The sequence below is a fragment of the Schistocerca gregaria genome, chromosome 3 (genome assembly GCF_023897955.1).
Source record: "Schistocerca gregaria isolate iqSchGreg1 chromosome 3, iqSchGreg1.2, whole genome shotgun sequence".
NCBI lineage: Eukaryota > Metazoa > Arthropoda > Insecta > Orthoptera > Acrididae > Schistocerca > Schistocerca gregaria.
In genome coordinates, this window is record NC_064922.1 from 597,679,708 (window position 1) to 597,702,550 (window position 22,843).

Consider the following 22,843-nt stretch of genomic DNA (forward strand, 5'->3'; position numbering starts at 1 on the left):
TACAGTGGCTGAGTGCAAAGTGAAGCTTCGTCTTGCATCTCAGGCAGCGGATGGCCAAAGAAACACCTGCTGTCATCCGCCTTACGCACACGGCAGCAGTCTAAACGGCCGCTTTCTTGTACACCTAATCTTTAATAACCAAGTTGTGAATTAATTTACAATCTTAATTTTTACTTGCATGTAGGTAAGTTGGTTGAAATCACAGAAAAAGTTTCAGCTTGCTTGCAAAAAAACTTTGACGCCTAGAATTTTTAGAGTGGAAGTGACAGTAGATCCTTACCTCTGAACTATAGCTTTAAGAGACCTTGTATAACTGGCGGAATTAAAGCTCTGAGGTAGGGGGGTGAGTCGTGGTTGGATAGCTCAGTTGGTAGAGCACTTGCCCGCGAAAGGCAAAGGTCCCGAGTTCGAGTCTCGGTCCGGCCCACAGTTTTAATCTGTCAGAAAGTTTCATATCAGAGCACACTCCGCTGTAAAGCGAAAATTTCATTCATGTTTGAGAACTGTTTACTGGACAAGTTCTGGAGTGAAGTGAAACAGACTTGCCTTCAGAATGAGATCCAGAACGGACAAAGTTTCAGACGCAGAAGTGGGCCATTTCAAACAAAGAAGTGGGTCGATGAAGGCTTTTTGTGTGAGTGAACTGGCTAAGTTGACCCATATAAATGGACCGCCAGGAGAGTTGACAGCGATTACAACGCTCAAGAGATGCTTACCAGAACGTTTACAGTGGGATCTTGTGCATAGTCCGATAGATTCCACTGACGAATTTTTTTTATTTCGCTGAGAAACCTGAATAGGCATTGAAATTCAAGCAACATAATGGGCACAATAGACATGGGAATGGATTCCAGAATGGCAACAATAGTACTATCTAATATAACTATAATGATCGTAACAGAAACAATTAACACCATAATAATAGCTTTCAAAGGGGAAATGTAAATGAGAATTCCAACAATGGAAATCAAAACCAGGAAGTAGCAAGAGCAAGAGCAGGAGCAAAAGCCTCACAAAATGCAACTCTAGAATATGAGGTCCATAAGTTAGAGATCTCCGCATCTCATTTCTGCAGGTGACGAAATAAACCGGAGTCGAAAAGACACTTTACTTTATTTTAAAAATTCCATGGGTGTCGAAAATTCGGCAAAGACGCAACAAATGTTGGAGATGACCGTTATAACGAGAAAGAATAAAATGGATAGTAATTTTAAGCAGCACAACCGTAAACAGGGCATAAGAAAGGTTGTAAAATGTGTAGAGAAATTTGGTAATCAGGATATGGGGCTGAAAATTTTATTTTGTGAGAGGAAAGTGAATGATGGAATGAATGTGTATTTGCTGAAAGATTCTGGGATCAGAAGTGGCAGTGAAGTGGATCTGAATTTGGTGGAGGTGCAATCTATGAATAATTTTAATAAGGCAAAGATCAGTAGCACAGTTGTAAAGTAGATGAGAGTAATGTAGATGATTTTGTATTGGTGGAAGTAAATGAAGCTATCTGTGAAAGTGGCAAAGCTGTAACCTTGGCAGCTGGAGATGAATTTTGAGGTATATCGAAGGAAGTTTGTGAAAGAATTTGTCAAGATGACTTAGCCATAGTCTTGTCAGTTGGTGATGAATCTGATTATGTATTAGGTTATGTGGGCGATTTATTGTGAAAAGGAGGTAATGGTGGAGTTATGAAGGTTGAAGCTACTGATCTAGATATCTTAGAGGAAGTGAATTGATGGTTCCTGATGAAAGCATGAATTATGAGTGGATGTGGAAGGATGAATGTGAAAGTAAAGTGTTAGGTTGTAGATTAGAATGCAAAATTCTAGAGAAATCTGAGAGTAGAAAAAATATAAAGGTGAAAGGGTGAGACCTGAGTTTTTCAGAAATCATGAATTGTGATGTGGAGTGAAAGGTTGTATGGTGATTGTGATTTCTGTAATATATTTACAGATGAAATGGATATTTTAAGTAACAAAGCTTATGAGTTATGGGTAGATATTAAGGGAATTAATTGTGATAAGGTTCACAGTGATTCGGCGGAAATCAGTGAGGTTTTGTGTAAAGGAGGCGAAGTTTTAAGTTGTGTGGTTAATTGTGAGAATATAGCAGCTACTGAGATTGGTACTTCAGAGGAAGGGATTAGCATACTTGCAGCTTATGAAGATGATGAAACAAAGCATTTTGATTTAAGCTTACACAGATGATGAAACAAACCATTTTCAGGGTGATTAATTAGAGGTACATGGAAGAATACAGAAATGGGTAATGAGAAAATATTTGTTTGGGAGATAATGTTAGTACAGAATGGTACAGTAAGGAAGAAAGTTGATATTCTATTAATGATTGGAAATGATATGGAAAAATATTGAAGTTATTACCATCACACTGGTGGGCATGGGAGAAATATAAAGCAGCAAGAGGTCTTTAAAGGAACAAAGATGAAACTGAGGTGAAGGCAGTGTTAAATCAATTGTTTGATGGTGATAATGGGATTGAGGGTTGGTCTGAAGTTTTAATATCTACCATACATATGGAGGGTAAAATAACTGATGTTGAAACTGATAATTCAGGACACAATGTTTAAGGAGAGGTGAAATGAAAGCTGTGTGGCCTGTAAGTGAAATGAGCAATGTTGATGACTAAAGAAAGTGTCATTTCTCGAAGCTAAAAATGGTGTTCCAACGGTTGTCACGAATTTTGCCTCTAAACATAAGAGTTCACTCAAGAGTGGGGAAAGAGACCTAGAGTTTCAGCAGTTCAAAAAATGCAAAAAGGTGAGATTTAAAAGGTACTCACAGTGACGAGAAAAATTCAGTAAGACACAACGATGTCAACGTTGAACCTTTTGAATGAAGAATGGGTGTGTATAAAAAGTACGTGTCTAAGTGTAGCTTCATGTGTAGTGTGTAAGAATTTTAGTGGGCTATATTACTTGTGTAAAGGGTAGATATGGTAAATCAAAGATATATGTAAAATGCATGGAGGTACAACTTAATGCAAGGAGTGATCTAATATTGGCCACATGATTATCCGTGAGTGGAGGTTGGCACAACATAATTAATTTTGTTAGTTGTGTAAGTGAAGAGTAAATTGTACTGTACATAAGATTTGAAGAGAAATTTCAAGGGGTGATTTAAATGTCTTACTTGTTGTACTTTGAATGGAATTCTCTTGTAGCATGTACTGTTTTTTTAGTTATTGTTTTCACAAAATTTGGTGTGTGGAGGTAATCAGAACTCATTAAAATTTTCATTGCTTCTGAGAGTAAAACATGTAGTTATGTGTGGAGTATGAACTAAGTTTTCAGGAGTATATTATGGGGGTTAATTTTTATAGTATGTTTAAGAGAAAATTCTAGGGATAAGTATTTTATTATGGAAATGAATTTAGAATGCAGTTATGTGCTTAGTTGAAAGGAGAGTTAAATGGGCAATTTATACACAAAGTAGCATTAATTTTAAAGTTTCCATTTACATGTGGTAAAATTGTAGAGAAATGATATAACGTTAGTTGATTTATGGTGTCAAGCAAATTTCATAGCATGAAAGGTTTATATGCTAGTGGGAACATGGACAGAGTACAGTATTCAAAATGTCAAGCTAAATCAATTTTTGCTTGATATCCTCTTTGTGGATGTATCGATTCCACAGGGAAGGGTATTCATTGTCTGCTCGATGGGGATTTGGGAAGCGATATTGGTAACCATGTCACACTCGTGTTTTGACAGCTATTGTACTTCAGCACTGATCAAAATGTCGAGCTAAATCAATTTTTGCTTGATATCATGTTCGTGAGTGTATTGATTCCACAGGGAAGGGTATTCGTTGTCTGCTCAATGGGGATTTGGCAAGCGATATTGGTAACCACATTACACTCGTATTTTGTCAGCTATCATACTTCAGCACTGATGGTGACTGCAGATTGACACATATTTGGCTCAATATGTTCCAAAAGTGGGTAATGGAGTTTTGCAGAGGTGGCTGGACTGTGAACAATCTAATCTTCAATGCCAGAACATTGATCATGTGCTATGTTGGTGATGGTAAACTGCTATGATGTGTTCAAAGTAAATGGATTTTATGAAGTGAGCTTAAAATTGCTAATTTTTTTTTTTGAAAAAGGATGGAGTTGACTCGAAAGCTACTTTAAATTTGTGTGTTTATATGGGCATATAATTAATGTGTCATAGTTTTTTATAAATTATGTAAATTAATGCTTAAAATTGATGTTATGACATGTCCTCAGAGGTAAATGACATTCATGCACCACCACAAATATACTTAAACTGTTGTTCTGAGATGCAAGTTGGGTATTCTGTTTGTTACATCATGTATGAGTATTTAAATGTTATGTTAGTGAGCTAATGAGGTGATATGTAATGTCACACATATGTAGGCAAACGATTTGGCTACCTTGAGTTGGTATGATGGGAAGTCTATTTGTTTGTGCTGCAGAGGACTAGCTGTGTGGCATCAGGGATGAGGATGCATCACGTTCAGTAGAGGCCAGCCATATAGCCAGATGTGGGTAAATCACAAAGGTGGGAATTTTCATGATAGTGACCTCACTTAGGAGAATGCAGAATGACCAGCAATGATGGATTTTGAGACAAACTGTGAGATGGCTTCTTACAGCTCATTCAGCATCTATAATTTACAGTCAATTATTAAAGCAAAATTGAAAACATTTGCAATCTCAGAAGAATGAGACACATCCATATTTCAATGTCTCTAAAACTACAGAAGTAAATATTTCACAGAGAATAAATCTTTTCACAATGAACCTCTGAACTGACAAATTTTAAACCTTGATGCGATTTCAACAAACTATACATTAGATGATAGTATTGCACAGTAGCTGTCATCCCAGGAATGCACCCACTTGTATCTATTTTATATATCCGCTTATGATGCCTTTTGTACCTTTTTTATAACACAAATGTTTGTCAGAACATTGCATTCTCCACAATTACAAAGCAAATGAATACAGCATGAATACCTGATGTTTAGTCATTGATTTGATTTGATTTTAACAGGGAAGCTAAAACAACTTAGGTGTAACCCACCACTGCCCACACTGAAACTGAGTTTATTGTGCAGTATCACACCCTGTATACCTAGTGAAACCAGCCAATGCCCTTGAATAATGCAAGGAGTCCCTTTACCAGTTTTTTGCTAGACACAGTTTCTTTAGGTGTAGTTATCCTGCAGATTCTGTATCTTATGCTCTCCATTGGCATGCATTCAAAAATTAGATGTGATGCAGTTTCTTCACCCTCATCATGGATCCTACATTTAGGGTCTTCTTCTGTTATACCCACTGTGTGTAGGTGTTTTTTGAAATTCACATGGCCTGTCGTAAGTCTGAACCTTTTCCTGATCAATCCCAGGATTACAGAGCTTCTTTTAAAACATGGCTTAGGCACCATTACCTTACCATGTTTTTTTATGCACCTTGGTCCAAAATTCTATGTGTTGTTTCCTAAACCAGTTGCACAGTTCTAGTTTGATCACAGCCTTGGTGATTGTCAGGACAGGTTGTGGTCCAATAAATGGAGTCATTGCCCCCATCCTGGCCAATCTTTCAGCTTGTTCATTGCCACAGATCCCTGAGTGGCCAGGGACCCACACTAAGTTTACCTTATTGCTTCCCCTTAGCTCCATCAGAGACCTGTGCTGTGGCATTCTGCAACAATCTTAGATCTTGTTGCAGGAGCTGCCAATGATATAAGGACTGCCTGGCTGCCTGAACAGATGTAGATGCTATGATCATTGTAGCCCTACTCATATTCTCCTCCACACATGCCCTGATTGCAATAATTTCAGCTTGGAACACAAAGGCCAGTTTTCCTAGAGAGATGATGCCCTCCAGTCTTGGTTGAACCCTGTACACCCCTGCCCCAATTCCTTGGTCTGATTTTGACCCATCAGTGTCCCCCGCACAGTGTCGAACTGTTTTCCCACTGCTCCCTGCTTCCAATTATTATATTGTAAGGCTTGTTGAAGTAGTTGGGAGTTATTATATAGTTGGTAGGCATTTCCCCATCCATTCCCATATTTACCTCACTCACTATGTTAGTGTGTGAGTCTGGATATCCAAATGAGACCCAGTTTTTGCCAGTTTTAAGTCTGTATGCCCCAGCTTCATCCTCCATCTTGACCCAAAAGTGTACTGGAGGCATGTCCAGCATGGCTTCCATTCCAGCAGTTGGTGTGCTGCTAATTACGCCTCTTATGGCTAAGAAGGCCAGTCTCTGCACTGTAGCAAGCTCCTTAGCTGCAACCTGCTGTTCTACCTTCTTCCACCACACTACAGCCCCGTAGTAAATCCTAAATAACCTGCATAGGACTCTTATGGGGTTTTCTCCTGCCTGGAAAAATTTCATCTGGGCCAGGTGACATGAACGGTTGGAATGTTCCCACAGCCCATTGGATTTTATTAAAGTCCACACAATCCTTAGTCGATTCCCAGTCCTCTCTTCGAGTGCCTCAGAACCATTGTCTCTCCAGGATCACCACTGTGGTGTATATCTAGTGCATACCCCTGGGGCTTAGGCCCCAGTTTTTGCCACAAGCCCTTCTGGCACTCACTAGAGTACTTTTTGCCGTGGGGCAGATGCTTCTAATGGAGAGGTCCACAATAGTTTCTCATCTAAGGTTACCCCTAGATATTTCACTATCCCCTTCACAGGCAGTGTTTCATTGAAGAGCTTTATATTCCAACTTGAGTGTTGGATATGCCTGTTCATAAACAGCACCATCACAGTCTTCTTAGTATTAACACTCAGATCCTGTTTGATGCACCAATTTTGCACAATGTTCAGTATCATATTTCTAACTGTGTCAGTAAATTTGCCAAGTATTACTATGACAAGGTCATTTGCATATCCTTGGCAGAAGCATTGACTGGAATTTAGTTCCTCAATGAGTTTTTTCACCACTAGATTCCACAATAAAGGGGACAGAACTCCTCCTTGTGGGCAGCTTCTAGTGGTGTTAATTATCATCTTTTCATTCATCATAGTAGCCTCTACCTTCCTGCTACTAAGCATGGCCCTGGTCCACCTAAATATAATGGTCCCTAGGACATGCACCTCTGCTGCACTTACTATGGAATCGAAGATCATGTTACTTAAGGCCCCCTCAGTATCCAGGAAGATGCATGTTGATTTTATTGTAGAGGGGCCCTAGTTAGCCTCCTCTCCCTAATGTATTCATTAACCAGTTTTTCCAATGTTTTGAGAATGAAGGAGGACAAACTGACTGGTCTCACATCCTTGCCCTTGGTATGATCAATTCTCCGTGGTTTTGGAATGGGGACAACCTTCACTGCCCTCCAAGCGTTGGGGAATGATTCCTTCTGCTAGGTTAATCCTAAATAACTTGCGTGAGACTCTTATGAGCTTCTCTCCTGCCTGTTGCAGGAGAGCTGGAAAAATTCCATCTGGGCCAGGTGATTTGAACAGTTAGAATGTTCCCAGAGCCCACTGGATTTTATTAAAGTCCACACAATCCTTGGCCAATTCCCAGTTTTCTCTTCGAGTGCCTCAGAACCATTGTCTCTCCAGGATCACATTCTAGTCTGTATTGTCTGGCAGAGCATATTGAAGAAAGTGAGTTTTGAGGAGCAGTTCCAGTGTCTAATGTGCTGTCTTCGTATATTCCCCATCCTCTTTCCTCAATGTACCTCCTGGATTGGTTGGTACTCTAGCGAGAATTCTGTGAAGTCTGGCTTGAGCAGCTGTGCTCTCCACTTCCTCACAGAATGCCTTCCAGGATGCCTTCTTTGCTTGTCTGATTGCAAGTTTGTAATTGACAAGGGCCCCACAATATTTAACCCATTGTCCTTTACGTCTCACAATGTTAAACAGCCTCTGTACCTGTTTTCTTTGCATTTCCAAGTTATTATTCCACAAATGCACACTCCTATTTGTGCACTTCTTGGTGACTGTGCAGTTGTCCTGATATGAGGTCACTACGGCAGAGGTAACAGTCTCTGGTACTTCCTCAAACTCTACTTGATTCCTTATTGAGGCTTTAATTTTTGATAAGCCTAAGTCAAGGTCCCCCCTATATGTCTCCCAGTCTCTTTTCCTGGGATTCCTATAGGTCATGTTCTGTCTGATTCCCATTTCAACCTTGAATTTAATGTACATGTGGCCCAGTGAGGATGGCTCTAACACCACATGCCATTGTTTGACATAGCTGCCCATCATCATGAATATGTCAATTACTTCTTCCCTTCTTTATTGCTGAACATAGGTTCATTGCCCTTCTTCACGACTTCCAAGTTGTTAGCTAAAAGAAATTCAAGAAGATACTCACCTCTACTGTTGGTTTCCTTGCTGCCCCACTCTAGGTTGTGGGCATTAGCATCGCATCCAACCAGCAGTTGCCCACCTTGCTGATGGCACGCCTCTTCCAGTCTTCTCACCCCCAAAGGAGGAGGAGAGCTGGATTCGTGAGGGAGGCATACTGATGCCAAAATAATTTTCCTCATGATACCTTCCTCACATTGCTGCATTTTAGTGGTTACTAAGTCCCTGGAGCAGAAGTCCATCATTGGCATGAAAGAAATTCCATTTCTTACATAGATGCATGTTCTAGGGTTTCTTAGATTTCTAGCATAAATAGATAGGGTTCTTGTATCAGGGCCACATCCACTTCCCGCCTCTCCAGGCTGCGGCTCAGGGCAGCAGAGGCCCCTTCACTGTGCTACAGATTAATCTGCGGCACCTCCAGTCTCTGTCTTGCTGCCATCTTTGAGGTCTTTGAGAACCATGACAGTGATATGGGAGAACCCCAAAAACAATTTCAGGTCCTGCTCCCGCATTACCTTCAGGGACTTCTCTCCAAACTCACCACCAGGGTTCATCCTCCCAGTACAATCTTTTGGTTGATCACTCTCCAGTCTTCTGTTGAGACTTTTGGGTTCTGGGCCCCTATTTTCTTGAACAGAGTCTTAGGAGAGACTTCCTTAAGGATCTTTGGTACCCATATTGACAACTTTGCATTCTTAAGAATCTCCGCTGCCATCTTGACCAGCAGCTTCCCATCTTCCCACAGTGATATCCTAGAAACCTTGTTCTTAAGCCATTCCACCATGTGCACCCCCTCACAGACAAAAATGTGGGCACCATAATCTAGATAGACCCCCCTGAAGTTGGGTCCTGGCCAGTTTGCCCCCCCCCCCCCTCCCCCCAATCTTTTCAGAGATGGCCATCTGTACCAATTCCTCCTGCTGTGAGGTGATGGCCACCAGTGGATAGCCTTCCTGGATAATTGCCATCCTAAAAACTGAGACTGCAGTACTATAGATCTGTTTACATACTCCTTGTCTCGATTTTTTCTGGACTCATCCAGGGAGAAGGGAGTCTTAGATTCCTCCCTTATTCTCTTGCTACCTGACTTCGATGTTGTAGGGTCTGCATATCCTCTTCAACTTGAGACAATTTTTTCCTGGGGGTTTTAGGTTCAAGTCCCTTTAATTACCTCCTTTTGTCTTAAGGAAGCCATTCTTTTCCTTCCTTTTTCCTTTGTTCCCTGAGTAGTTTCCTCTTCTGGGCCCCAGACAAGGCTTTGATCTTAATCTGGTCTAACTTCTCCGTTACAGTTCCCACTTCTGGCTCAGGTCTATATCCCGATTCAGTAGGGAGAATGCCTTCCATTGCCCCTGACCCCGATGTTTGGGTGTGTGAGGTCTCAATTTGCCCCTCAGCATGTTTTTCTTTATTTTCTTTAATATTGGTCCAGAGAGATTACAGGATATACATGGTCCACACCATGAATACCCCAGGTGGTGTAAGGCTGCTTACTCAGGGAGGTAGCCTGGTATTCCTGAGGCTCCATTTGTGACGCATCTTTCCATGTGCCATGCACCCCTCGGCATGGATCGCATCACATCTTGGGTTGTAAAAGGGAATTGGGTAGGACTATGAGTGGATAGGGAAGATAGGACGTTGTGGGACACTCTTAGTCTGATCCATCAGCTGAGGCCTTTCTGGCAGTAGGTCCTCTACCTTTGGCATAGCCCTCAGCTTCATATGGATACACAAGCCTCTCCACCCACATGGACAGTGCTTCGTCAAGGTGGTTTTTCCCAGAGAGGGTGTTTTGTCATACTTGTGTATTTATTTAATGAACAGTTTCGTATTTTGCTAGTAACTTCATTTAAAAGTTAATTAGCATTGATAACACAAAATCGTAGTAATTTAAGAAGCAGACAGTTGCATGTGGTACCTGACACCACTTTTGAAAAAGAATACCAAAAGACGCTTCTGACAAGCAGGCATAAATAATAATTTAAACAATATTTAACAACAATCTGCTGTCATTTATCATGAGCACACTTGCTTAAGAATACTGGCATGTTTATTTATCTACAAACCTTTATAATTATTGTGAAGGTTCTGAATGTGACCAAATGTTTATAACATGTCTTTATTAAATACTATTGTAATATATTAGTTTTTTATGGGAAGTGTCAAGTTGAGTCTAATGATATCATAGAACTTAATCATGATGTACTTTTGTTGGGGATGGTCTCCAACCAATGGAAAAGCAGACAGTAGCTGAACACTCTAGGTGTCAAGTGGAGAGGGACCTTTTTTTCGAGTGCTGGGCTCAAGGGAGTGATTCTTGTCATTTATAAAAGTTTTGGAAGGAGGTAGACCTGCCTGTGGTAATGAGTGGTGTTGATTGTACAGGTGTCTGATTCTGGGCAGTGAATAGCTGCTACCATACTTCGACTTCTGAAGTGACTATATATTTCAGGACATCTGAATATTCTCCAGAGTAGGACTCTGACTTTTTCCACTTGTATTACGGAACTGAGGATAGACACGTTGTGAGTTACTATTCTTTGTATTGCATGTGATAATTTGTAAAGCATCATACTGAACTCTGAACAGTTTTGAGCAGGCGAATATTTCATGTGTTCTGATTACGAAATGGACTTAGTTTTTGTATAATTTTGATTACAATTTAGTTATGGTATTTTGCTGCCATTCTTGTAATGCTCTCAATGTAACTTTACTGCCTTTGATAAGGCTATCTTCTGTCTGTATTTTAACTGAATATTGTAGGACAATGTCCAGTTGATCTGAGATGTCCTTTCTTGAATAAACATTATTCAACATAATTCCTGGTTGCCTAAATCAGTTACAGAAGTTAGGAGAGAAACTCTGTTATTCAATTATTCATTTAACTTTTATTTTGTATTTCTGTGTATTTTGTTAAATCGAAATTCTGGCCAATGCATAGAGTATTTGACACCTGGATCACAACTACAGGTTATGATTTGTAGGGAATTAGTTGTGGGGCATGAAAGCAGATGTGCATGGCTTGATCCTATGATTACATCAAGCTATTCTTTTAAACAGAGCCACGCTTAGCCAAAGTAAGTAAAGCTTAAGCTATTCTTTTAAACAGAGCCACGCTTAGCCAAAGTAAGTAAAGTACGAGTAACCACAAGTAAAGAAGCAACTCGTTTGCTCGTGCAGGATGTTGTTTGGAAGAGCAACTATACTAGCACTAACTATTAGGTACTGTTGCATGCAGATGGCTGAATACTCTCCTTTTTTCAACTCTTTACTCTCACCATTAGCAAATACTTTCCAAGATGCCTCTGGGTTTTACTAAAAGAAAAACATGTAATTAACACAAACTAATAGTTCACTTTGAATATGTGTATTCCCATACTTCTTCCTCACATCAGACCCAATGGAAGGTCAGGGGTTTCAGTTGAGCTGCTTTTAGCAAAATTACTTTCCAGTACATAAAGAAACCTTCACAGTATAACAACCACACAGTTTACAATATACTAGAAATCCTCATAATCCTTATAAGGAGTGAAAACGAACTTCTGTATAAGAGTACTAATTTGAGTAATTTACTAATATTTACATCCCATTGCTAACAAAAATGAAGAAAAATAAATATGAATAAAGTACAGCCATTGGCAAAAGCCTGAAGGTGACTAACCTTGGTGATTTCACCATTGCTCACTAACTTCTGTTAATGTCTTCACAGTCAAAGTGCTCCAATGAATAAGAAATTCCTAGTTGCATGCTACAACTCTGAACTGTACATTACACAGTTTTAACTTTATTTAAATAACAGTCCTGTTTGTGATACAGAAAACATTGCCATTTGTTGTTTAGCTTGGTGGAGGTGGTTAGTAACTATGCCATTATTAATTTTAATTCTTGAATGGAATCAAATAAAATCTGGCACATTACTGCAAGCCATTCTCAGCCCTCTCTATTATCAGCACAAAGGTTAGGAAAGAAACCAAACAAATAACTGTGTTGGTTCATGAAGCTGGCCTTTACTAACAATACGAAAAAATAAGGTGTCTGTTGCTTCTCCACACCAATCAACTAAAGAACACCAACATTGCTACAAAATTTATGTAGCCTAAATGTAATTCGGATTTGAGAAGATTTCCCAAATCTTGGCTCCACAGTAATGACTCTGCTGATAATTAAGCAGTTATAAACAACCATCAACTAGTAGGATAGATATGTCTGTTTCAGAGCAGTCTACATTGTTAAAAGCTTCCCCCTCCATATGACATCACTGATGATGTCATGCAATGTTGGTAGTTCCCCTTCCCCACCCCTCTGGTGTCATAGCCCAATTTCCCTATGTATAAAGTGGAGGGAAATTCATACAATCAAAGATGGACAGATGTTATATTTGGTGGAAAATTTTTAAAAAATCTGACATAGCGATCCTATAAAGTGGGCAGAATGCTGGAGTAGCCTGCATGATTTCCAGGTCACTTAAATCCAAGATAGCAATCCAAGATGACGAACTTGATGGTACTGGTGCTCCTGGCATGGGGATCAACCCTACACTAGACACATATCACATGGTTTGCAGGACATTTTAGATATGAAACTATTTAATTTGAAGGTCCTTTGTGCTTTACACCAAGTGTAGTCCAAAACATGAAACTATCAACTGCGTGATTGCCATGCTACATGTGTTTTGTAACTATTTAGACACTGAAAATGCATTGTAACAATTAATTTGAGAGTCCACAATCATATAATAGGAATCTATGTCAACAAATGTTTTGGATGTGAATGTAAAATTTATATAGAGATCGTGTTGTTGATGCATTTTTGCATACATTTCACACATTGCAGTAACATTGTGACACTTGACAAGAATCATGTGTTTGTAGGACAATTTAGATGAGGAAATATTTAATTTGTGGGTCCATATGTCTAACATTAAGTGTGGTTTGGAGATCTAATTATGGATATGCATTAAGATTGCCATTACTTATGGCAAGTATGTTTTATACATGTAGTCTTATTCCACTGTGATTGCTATATAGTTTTCAATGAAATTTACAGATGTCAGATGAAATTTATTGAATGTATGCAATACTATTTGATATAAACTTTTTTTAATGAATTATCAAATTTGTGTGTGTGTGTGTGTGTGTGTGTGTGTGTGTGTGTGTGTGTGTGTGTGTGTGTGTGTACTTACTTATTTTTTCATGAAAATATTGTAAATTACATCAGTATTGTCAAGATGAATCTTGATAAATAATGTAAATCTTTCACATACTTTTGAACATGACAAAAAACTCAGATTATTCAGATATTTTGGGAAGTAGCATCATAATGTCTGCTGGCACAAGTAAGCTAGTTCTGCCTTCTTGGATTCTTTGTATTTGTTTGAAATTTTTTTATTTTTTTATTTCCCTTTAGCACAGCTAGGTTACTTCCACCATTTTGCATTTTAAAATTTTCTGCTACTGCCATCTTTCATATCTAAACAAGTAAAACCTTTCATACATTTTTCAGTTACACATTAATTAAAGATTTTACACAGCATAAACATAAAAATTTCTGCTTGCTGAAAGGAATAATATGCTATGAATAATACTGTAGCCAAGCATTGCTAAAAGTGAAAACAGTTTGCAATTCTTATCTGCAAAGGATGTATTATTGAAGAAACATTTCGACAAAAAGTTGGGTAACACAAAAGCATTCATGTTACATGGTAAACTTCATAACTGGAGTAGTTGTTAGATGCGAATAAATCTCTTAGGCTGCTCTATAACTGTACATAATTAGTAGCCCATTATGATGGAGCAGAAGAACATCTCAATAGGTTCTTTGAATTATTTATTTGGGCAGTTAATTTAAGCTTAACATTAAATTGAAACTTCCTGGCAGATTAAAACTGTGTGCCCGACCGAGACTCGAACTCGGGACCTTTGCCTTTCGCGGGCAAGTGCTCTACCATCTGAGCTACCGAAGCACGACTCACGCCCGGTACTCACAGATTTACTTCTGCCAGTATCCGTCTCCTACCTTCATATCAGCGCACACTCCGCTGCAGAGTGAAAATCTCATTCTGGAAACATCCCCCAGGCTGTGGCTAAGCCATGTCTCCGCGATATCCTTTCTTTCAGGAGTGCTAGTTCTGCAAGTTTCGCAGGAGAGCTTCTGTAAAGTTTGGAAGGTAGGAGACGGATACTGGCAGAAGTAAATCTGTGAGTACCAGGCGTGAGTCGTGCTTCGGTAGCTCAGATGGTAGAGCACTTGCCCGCGAAAGGCAAAGGTCCCGAGTTCAAGTCTCGGTCGGGCACACAGTTTTAATCTGCCAGGAAGTTTCATATCAGCGCACACTCCGCTGCAGAGTGAAAATCTCATTCTGGTTAACATTAAATTGTTACAACAAATAGGACATCATTTACTAAAAATATTAATAAGTGATATGCACCAGAAATACAAAAATTTAAAGGCCTGTGTCTCAAATCCTACTCCATAGCAAATAACTACCCTTGTTTCCTTGCCCAAGCAAGGTATAAACAATTGAAACATAAATACAAAATGAGCATCAGAAAATCAAAATTATATTGTAAGTTCTAACTGGTCACTCAAGTTAATAAACCTAGACAAATATTGAAGATAATAATTAATGACAATTTAGTGACAGGTAGCAAAGATTCCACTACTATGTCCATGATCAGTGCATATACTTATAATAATTTTTTGTAAATAGTGTAGCCTATGTTGTAAATAATATACCCAACAGCAAATATGAACAAAATTATTATCTAGGTATGGCCTATAAAATGTTGCACAAAGTATGTTTCATTTTGAACGTGTTTCAGTAGAAGATGTACACTGAGCCATTCTTTCACATAGTAACAGTGATTCATTTGGTATTTATAATATTAATTCTGAAATAGTGAAGCTTAATTGCTGTAATGTAGCCAAGGCTATTTGTCACATCATTAATAAGTGCTTTGATGAAGTCCGTTTTCCAGAAAAACTGAAAGTAGTCAAAATAACTCCAGTCCGCAAAAAAAGGTGACAAAAATTTGGCTAGCAACTTCAGGCCAGTTTCACTTGTATCTATTTCTCTAAGATAACTGAAAAGTTAATGTGCACTCAAATAATAAATTATTTAGAAAAGCATTAACTAGTCCCCAGAAGCTAATTCAGGTTTTTTATGATTAGAAAGTTGAAAAAGACAGTAGATGAGAACACTCTGCTTTCTGTATACTATGCGTGCGTTAATTCCCCATCGAACCTATGGGACTATTTATTTATTTATTTGTCCATATAAATCTCTTTTTAAGTACTTATATTGTACACAGGATATTGAACTGAAAACCTTTTTAGCTATTGGATTTTCAAATGTCAAACATACATTTTATACAATTTTTATGACAAATTGGATCTATACAGTTAATAATTACAAATTTTGAAATACTGTATATTTATAACTTATTTCTACAATTAAATATACAAATTACATTTTTTCTTGCATAAGATACTGTGAGATTGAATAGTAGCACTTTTTCAGAAGGTAGGATGTCACAGACTTTTGTAAAGCTTTGTAGTTCAATAAGAGATTTTATATGTCTTGGTAATCTGTTGTAAAGTTTTGTTCCTGCATGATATACACTTTTTTGGCATAATGTGGTGTTACAATGATTAACATGTATGTCACTGTCTGACCATTCGAGCTTCCTCAGGAGCATAGAATGATCAATCACATCAAAAGCATGTGTTAGGTCCAAGAATAAACCTGAGATATTTCTGTGGTTGTCCACTGCATTTAAGACATGGTTTATCAGATTGAATGTGGCATTTTCAATTGATCTCTGTGGTCTGAAGCCATGTTGACATCCGGAAATAATATTATTCTTGTCGAAGAATGGAATTAGTTTTGAAAGGAACACTTTTTCAATAATTTTCGAGAACCCTGACAATAGAGACACAGGCCTATAGTTACCCATACATTGATGATCGCCTTTTTTATATAAGGGTATTACTTTTGATATTTTCAGTTGCTGAGGGAAGACACCATATGATATGGATGAATTGCATATGTCCAATAAAGGTGACAATTGTTACTCCAAATACCTCTTTATAGTGCAAAGGAAGCAGTCAGACTAGTCTGCAAAGTCTCACCTAAAAGGCATTGTAGAAATTTATTTATAAGACTTAGTTTTATAACATTTATTTATCAGTAACTTTTATGTGTCAAGAAGAAATTATCCAATTTTGCTGTAAATTCCAATGTACATAGCACTAACACAAGCAGATGTAATGATATAAACAAAGGAATACTGTTTTCATTCTTAAATTCAAAATTTAAGATCACATCAGTTAAGCTGTACATCAGTTGATGTAAGCTGTACATCAATCGATGTATTGACGCTGAAGAAATTTAATGACTCTGCCAAGAATTTGTTAATTCAAAATTGTTTTTACGCTCTGGGGAATTCTATGACCATAAATTCTAAATACGCCTATTTATAATTTCATCATAATTTAAATCACCTATTTTTGTATGTATTTATATCTATTATCATGAGAGATGTTACTGTAGAGCCAAGATTTGGAAAAGAAACCTGCTCCACATTTATTCGAATGCTAATTACATGTAGGCTACATAGGATTTTTTTAGCAGTGTTGGTGTTCTTTAGTTGGCTGGTGTGGAGAAGCAGCAGACACCTTATTTTCTTGTTTGTTGGGAGAGGTCAGCTTCAGTAACTAACCCATGTGCTGATAGTGGTGTGGGCTGAGAATGGCTTGCAGTAATGTGCTAGAATTTATTCACCTCCATTCAAGAATTAAAACTAATGATGAAAAAGCCACTAACCACTTCCACTAAATTAAACAACAAATAACAACGTTTTCTGAGTGGCTTGTGTGCCTCCATGATACAGATAGCCATTAGGTAAATACAACTATATTGGACAGGTATGTATGTTGGGGCCAGACAAACGTGTGGTTCCTGAAAAGGCCAAGCAGTCTTTTCAGTAGTTACAGGGGAACTGTGAAATGCACCAACGCTGGCCACATTGCAGTGTTTCACTAATCTCTGTAGTGTATTCATAGGAAAGAAACTAGTTTCAGTCAAAGCTTACTGGGAAGTAACATCAAAATGACATATACTTGTCCTACATGTTTGTAAACTGTTATCAGGTTTTGTGGTGGCATTGAGTTTTACGTAACTACGTGAAAGTGTTGGGGTGGGGGAGGGGGGGGGTTGCATTTGATTCAAAGCTTACACAATACTCAGTATGTTTGAGCTGTGGTCTCCTCTTTAATGATACAGCACCATGATTGTGATTGTGTTGATACAACGCAAGCACCTAGGGACTGTTTTATGATATCACTGTTATTAGTCTCACAGTATTGTGAAAGTAACATTGTATCTGGTATACTTGCTGCATTATGCCTTAATGGTATTAGTGTGATTGGCAACTGTTTTCAACAATACAGTAAAAAGTTACATGCTGCTTGTACGGTACATGATAACTTGACAATTTCACTGGTGCTGCCACAAACAGAGAAACTTGTCACAAGTTGAAAGTATTCATTTATCTGTGAGCACTGCCAACATTAGCCTGCCCTTAGATGTGAAGTATCCCTGTGCATATTGTTAAGGGTAATGGTGCCATGACTCCGGCAAACACCTGATGCTGCCTTCCTCTCACCAATTCTTTCCCAAAAAAGTCCCAATGTGGAGGAAAAACACGTCACCTGCTCTTCCTCACAGCCACCGCTCACTGACATCAACTTAATGTGGACAAACTGTAGTGGACACCACTTGCATCAGTATATCACTACAACTAACATTCCAGACTCTAATGAAGGAATGGAAACACATATATAGGTTATGTATCTGTGAATAAGTCATTTCTTCCATTTTTTCATCAGTCTCAAGTGACCTTCCTAATTGTCTAGTTTCTTTTTCTGCTGAAACAATTACAGGCGTTTGATTCTGATGTAAGTTTAGAAAGAAAATTGTGTATTACTCCGTAGCTTTCTTTTGTTGAATTTCAATTCATTATAATGTGTCTGTTGCTTTATTCATTATGCAATGTCCACTGTACGTATGTCATACAGTAATATTAACAGCATATTATATGCCCTCCATACCTGAGTAACTGAAATGCTGTATTAATTAGTTCATGTACTCCAGGAAAAGTACATGTAAAACCCAAAAAAGCATGTTATTCCTTTGGCAGAAATAGAAAAAAGTATTTTGCTACAAAATGTACATTTCAGCCTGGTTAAGAAACAAAAGTTGTCACCCAGCTATGGTACAAAACTTGGACAAAAATAAGGAAACACCAAATGTACATTACTAAGCCTAATACAGTCTGGGAAACCCATTCACATTCAAAACAGCTTCCAGACATCCTATAATAGTTAAATACATGTTGTGTATGGTTTTAAGGGAATCTTATACCATTCTTCCTGAAAATAGTAGCATCTTTAGGTTACAGTGATGGAGGTGGATATTGACCATGCATGCTTCTCTCCAAAGTAGACCACAAAGGCTACATAATATTGAGGTCTGGTGACCATGGTGGCTAGAGGAGATGTGACAATTCATTCTCAAGCTCACAGAACCAGTCCTAGACAATGTGAGTTGTGTGAACAGGGACCATGCCATATTGGAACACAGCATCACCATTGAGGAACAAACGTTGTATTGTGGGGCAGACCTTATTAGATAAAATGGTTACATAACCCTTGGCTTGTGACCTTGGAGAGTGACCATGGTGCCCATGGATATCCTAATAGAGTTACCTAAATCAGTACAGAAGCCCCCACAACATTACACTCTTGAGATATACTTTGTATTCTTGTGTATCTTTCATGTTAAGGAAAATCTAGATTCCTTCAGCAAGAGGTATGACTTAAATGACCACAATGCCTGCACAAAGAGAGCACAAATGCATTTAATCTCTTTTTTATACAAACTGTGTGTGAGTGAAAGTGTTTGTGGCCCTAAGAAGGCCCGACAGCAGGTATGACAAATACAAAACAGAAATAAGGGGAACAAATCCACATTGACAATGTTTCTCATGTCAGCAAATGTTCAGGGTGCTAATAATTTTGGTTTATGCACATCTGGGCCCACTGCCGAACAGACCTTTTAGTGGATCAAAGCAAACCTGGTTTTATCGATCTGCAGGTTTCTATGATGAGGTGCCAGAGACAGCTGGAATTTACTGGTGCTTGAGTTTAAGCTGAACATTTCAAGTCCCCCACAGAAGGAAGTCTAATGGTGTTAAATCTGGTGATGGTTGTGAGCCAAGCAAGATGTCCTCCTCTTCCTATCCATTTCCCTGGAAGTTCCTCAATCAGATGGTGACAAACGAGTAAAGTTAAACATGGCACAACTCCACCCTGTTAAAACCACATCTTTAAATGATCTTGGAACAGCACATCCTGACCCAAAAAGGGTATGTAGTAGGTGCCCGTCAAATAGCCTTCAAAGAAATATGGTTCAATGAGGTGATCAGTCAAGAGTCCACACCAAATGTTCATTCACCATCACATCTGATACGCTGCCTGTCACATCCTATGAGGATTGTCATTACTCCAATAGTGCTCATCCGAGAACAAGATTTCCTAATAACTGCTGACAGAAATTTATTTGAGCTTTGAAATACTGCCTGTGGAGCTCATGGTATAGCTGTAGATGGTATGAGCGATATTTATGTGAATGCAGTATTCAACATACAAACCACTGGCTGCTGTTCAACTGCTGAGCAGTTGCACTTGTACTCATGTTTGGATTAGTATGAGCCATATCCAGGATGGCTTCTTCATTTTCACCAGATGTTACAGTTCTCTATCAGACAAGTGGTACTTTTTGAACCATGTCTGCTGTCCTTACACTTCTTTCAACACTGCTGTCGGGTGTGGCCAGTCTGGATACTGTCCCTGATACACATGTAGTCCCTCAAACACATTTTTTCTTGCTTGTCCATAAACAATGAGCATGGAGCACGTGAACATATTCCTCTGTAGAAAACAGGATGAGTGACAGTAGAGACTACGTTCAGGTCATACACCAGCACAGCGTGCATGGGGTACAATTTAAATGACACCATCGTTTCCCTTTTTGAATGTGGCAAATGTTGGTCTGTGCTTGTATATTAACACTTCACACCAATCCAAAAATTTTCAAATGATGTAGGATTTGAATGGTTGATAATACTTTTTGTTGAGTGCTTGGCTAACACCTAACCACAAGTGCCACACGGCACTTCTGTGAACATATTTGTATTACAAATAGATTAGAGAACATACTCCACCAGTTCAGTGTTTAATACATTATTTACTCCACTGTTACCTTGTTTTAAGCATTAATTTTGCTCTTTGTTACATCCAGTCACTACCATAACATATTAATGTAGTTACACGGTAACGGGTGTAGATAAACGATTTAAAGGATTGACATTTTACAAATGGACTACATACCTGTCAGGTGTGTTCAGAATTGTTTGCAAGATGAGTTTACTGGACATTAGCACTCCGCAGTAACCCAGCAGTGACATTTTGATCTTATGATGACTTTGTGCATTTGTACATTTATTGTTTAGAGAGTGTTGTTTTATCAAACTGGGAAAAATAACTGAAGACACCTGAGTACAGAATATCAATAGCAGCAAAGCTTTTTATATTTGAAGTTATTTTACATAAATCACAGATATAATCATTGGAAACTGTAGCCCTCCTCAGTTCAATGATTTTACATTTAACATTAACAAAAATCAAGATCAACCCAAAACAAGCTTCCCAAAGCAATGACTGTAGAAGCTGGTAAGCCTTTTGTAGGGATTTCTGCATCCACTGAATGCACTTGCTGGGTGGTGGTTATTTTGAGGTGGTGAAGTAGATGCACAAACTTACATTTAACATTGGCATGCCTCACCCAATGATGTTCCTATTTCTTCAGTAACTGTACACAGGACTGATTATCGTTGATATATGGATTGGTGGCTGGAGTGGAATTTGAATGCTGTCCAGCAAGTATTTCAGCCAGAGTAATTCAGCAACAGCTGTTCCCAGAGCTACATATTCTGCCTGTGTAGAAGACAAAGTAACACCAGTCTGTCTCTTTGTTGCCCAAAAGACAGTATTTCCAAACAATTGTAATAGGTAACCAGAGGTAGATCTTGCATCTTCCTTTTGGTTCCAGTCACATCAACATAGGCCAGAAAAGCTTCTTGATTTCCTTTTTGATAATGTTGTTTCATATAGATGGTTCTTCAAAATTTTTTCAAGCATCCACAGAGTTCTTCTGACAGATTGTTTTGGTATGTGCTTAAGAAGTTGACCGCAGCCCACAAGTCAGGTATTTTTTTGTTACTGCATACATCAAACATCCAGTCAACTATCTGCAATACTTATCAATCCTTTTTCCTTCCTTGATTTCCAGTTTAACTTCCATAGATGTCTTGATTGGGTTACAGTCTTGCATGTTGAATCGTTGTAGCAAACTCTTCAAATATGATATTTGGCTCAGATAAATTTCTTCTTTGTTCCTTAAAATCTCAGTTCACAAGTGTTAAGGTGCTTTTCTAGTTCCTGTATTTTAAACTTCTTTCTTAACTAAAATTTCACTCTCTTCATTTACTTTCCATTATTTACAGCCATCAGAATGTCATCAATATAGAGCACAATGTAAATGGTAGCTTCCATTAAAATCATGGTATAGTAAAGACATTTATCTGCTTTGGGTTGAGTGAATCTTATAGAGGTAAGAGATATATGAATAAAATGATTCCATGCTAATGATGTTTGCTTTAAGTCATATAAAGACTTCTGTAACCAGCAAAACAAATCAGTTATGTCTTTCAGTTCTTCAGGAACAGCCACTTGTTCAGGAATAACCATCCATGTATTTTCCTCCTTGAGTAATCCACGCAGAAAAGCACTGGCAACAACCTCTTCATCTCAGAGTAGCATTTGCTGCCTACAGCCTCAATTATTTGCTGGATGTATTCCAATCTCTTCACTTTCACACAGGTTAGCAATGTCATCAGTGTACTGTATCACTGATATCCTTTCACCTTGAATTTTAATTACACTCCTGAACCATTCTTTTGTTTGCAACATTGCTTCTTTGATGTACAAATTGAATAGTAGTGGCAAAAGACTACATCCTTGTCTTACATGCTTTTTATATGAGCCCTTCATTCTTGGTCGTCCACTCTTATTGTTCCCTCATGGCTCTTGTACATATTGTATATGACCCATATCTCCCTATAGCTTACCGCTATTTTTTTTTCAGAATTTTGAACATCTTGCACCATTTTACATTGTCAGTCGCTTTTTCCAGGTCAATAAATCCTATGAATGTGTCTTGATGAGATTAGATTAGATCAATTCTTGTTCCATAGATCATGAATGCGACACTTCGTAACGATGTGGAATGTGTCAGGTTAATAAAAGATGTCTGTACAGGATATTACATTACACAAAATATAGCATGACACTAATGTTTAAGTTCTTTTCGTTTTTTTCCATTAATTTATATCTAAAAATTCAGCC

At 38.3% G+C, this 22,843-nt stretch overlaps 1 protein-coding gene and 1 non-coding gene across 2 annotated transcripts in view; both read left to right on the forward strand.

Moving 5' to 3' along the window:
• LOC126355902 (attractin-like) overlaps positions 1-22,843 on the forward strand; it is a 167,762-nt gene that overhangs the window by 50,054 nt on the left and 94,865 nt on the right. The gene's annotated exons all lie outside the window — the stretch shown is intronic.
• Trnas-cga (transfer RNA serine (anticodon CGA)) lies at positions 353-426 on the forward strand. The gene has a single exon. It is a non-coding gene; the product is annotated as a tRNA-Ser (tRNA).